The following is a 2,673-nucleotide window of genomic DNA, read 5'->3' as shown; positions in this document are numbered from 1 at the left end:
CTTGTAAAAACCAAAACACTAGGCAAGATTTTTCTTCTAACCTTTTTTCTTCTATGGTCAGTACTGTATTGTATAGCTGCATTTTGCAGATGAGACAATTTAAGTGACTGTAAAGTGAAGTAAAAGTATTCAAACTCACACAGTTTGTAAGTGGCAGAAATAGGGTTTGGACCTATCTGTCTTCAGAGCCCTCACTTCTAAATGGTACACCTAGGAAGATGAAAAAGACATTTGCTGAGCTGTGTCAGCCCATGGACAGTGATGTTAAGTTAGGGCCCTATCTCTTTTAGTGGAAACTATGTATCAGTAGGCATTTTCCCACACACATGGGGGTATTTATTTAAGAAAAATGAAAAGATAAGAATTATAAAGCAAAAAGGTATTAACTGTTATAATTTCTATGCATTAGATAATTTTCTCATTAAAAAATTGTCTTGGACTCCCCTGGTGAATTCTTTTTGTCATGAACTCAGAGTGCTTTTCAGATGGGATCTCATTGCTCTGTGTCTGAGGCCTCCCTTCTTGGGCATCAGGGATGGTCTGACCCCCTTTGATAGGTGAGGGCAGAAGAGGTGTGGTGACTTACTCAAGGTCACCTAGAGTTAGTGGGTGTGGGAGGCATGCAGTCTTAGCCGGAGGTAGCTCCTGGTGGAGACAGTATGTCTCTCACAAAAAGCAAAGTCACTTAAGGGCTTTGCCCCCTTGACTTGGAATGCACTCTTTGTTCCAGGCCTGAGGGATGTAAAAGAGATTAGCGAAGCTATCTCAAGCCAGGAGACCTCAGGGAACTGAGAGTCCTGGTTGTTCCTTATGGCTGGGGGCTGTGCGTGCCTGGTTAAGGGAAGTTATTGTTCAGGAATGATCGTTGTAAACTTGCTGACATCCGTGGTGGTGATTGAACTGAGACGATAAGCAATTTTATGGGTTCATTGTCGGATAATGGGTTCCTCTTCTGTCTATACAAGATTCAGTAGATTCTAAATAAAGTGCCTTGCAACCATCAGTTGTCTTGGTCCTTCTGATCCCATACTCGCGGTGCTATTCAGTCCCTTGCCCCTCTCCGTCGGGACCTGGAAGACCCTCTGCAGTGGCTGGACCATCGCAGTGGGTTAGGTCTGGCCCTTGGGCCAGGTGTGTCTCCTGTCTACTACCCAGTCTTCTGTCCATTATACATGGCACTAGCCTATGTTCCTATGTGTAGTGAATCACTTTTCAAGGGCTCAGAGGATACACGCTTCTCTGAGGTTAACCAGCAGGTAATATAAGAAGACACTAAGTACCTTCAAATAAAAGGAAGTGAGGTATTAATTTTCCTCTCTTTCCCTAAACTCTTCTGGTAGATTAGAAGAAAAATTCTTGGAATCATGCAGCATATACTCTTCAGTATGGCTCCTTTCCTGAACATAATGTGTGTTTTATATCACTGTTGTCCACAGCTGTAGATTGTTCATTCTCATTGGTATACAGTATTACATCATGTGGGTGTTTTGTAATATATCCATCCATTATGAGTATTTGGGTTTTTTACAGCTTTGACTAATTATGAATAATGTTCCTATGAATGATCTTGTATATACCTTTTGAATGGACATTTAATTTCCTTTCTCTTGGGCCTGTACCTAAGAATGGCTTTTCTAAGTCATAGGGTTTTTGTATGTTGAGCTCAGTAGATCCTGCCAAATGGTTTCTCACAGTGATTGATTCCCATCAATATTCCAACCAGCAGTGTGTGAGAGTTCTTCTGCTCCATATCCTTGCCAACACTTGCTATTTTCCATCTTTCTCATTTTTTTTTGTTCTTGTAGGCACGTGGTGGAATATTTTGTGGTTTAAAGTTCAATTTCTGTAAAATCTTAAGTCTCTTTACATCCAAATACCCTCCTCTTCTTTTAATTTCCATTTATTTACTTCAACTGGATCTTTTTCATGTGAAAGTTTGCATTCTGGATTATGCTGATTGTATCTCTACTGTGCTGTTTGTTCTGTTCCTCTGGCCCATCCTACTTCCTTTAAATTGGTAATTACTGTACATATAGAGGCTTGCTCAGATTCAGATTTGTGGAAAGAGTACCTGAGATGTGGAGTTGTACTTCCTATAGCCCTACGTCAGGAGCCTCATCATGTCAGGCTGTCTTTCCTCCTGTGCCCTTGAGACTGATCACTGGGTCCAGGTGTTATCATCCTGGTCCACCCATTATGAAATTTCCCATCTGCCTTTTGACTCATGGCTTTTGTAGCCCCTTAAAGATTATGGCCTAGATCTACATTTCATTAGTGGTTGTAAAGGATGATGTTTTAATTTAATAATTTATTAGCTAGAATTCTTCTGTAAAACAAACTTCCCCTCCTTAATTACAAGGTTACCTTGAGGTCTGGTCCACACAGAAGGGAAGGATGAATGTTTAATTCTTCTACACTATTTCCACTTTCAAAAATAGTGATTTGTTTCCCTGGGATCCTCCAAAGGTGAACAGCGAGTTGGTTTTATTTGTTCTTTCATAGATGTTCATGTATTTCATGTTTTAATACATTGCAGTCATTAATGTTTTTGGTGTTCAAATTTTTCCTTCCTCAGTCTCTGTAACCCCCATCTTTTGTGTCTTTTGTGTCCTTGACATACTTTCTGGTAATGGAATCTTGTCTAGACTCATCTGGTACAATCCCTATCCAGAC

The sequence above is a fragment of the Balaenoptera borealis genome (assembly GCF_965194805.1).
Source record: "Balaenoptera borealis genome assembly, contig: HAP1_SCAFFOLD_2502, whole genome shotgun sequence".
Lineage (NCBI taxonomy): Eukaryota > Metazoa > Chordata > Mammalia > Artiodactyla > Balaenopteridae > Balaenoptera > Balaenoptera borealis.
This window is presented reverse-complemented; position numbering follows the sequence as displayed.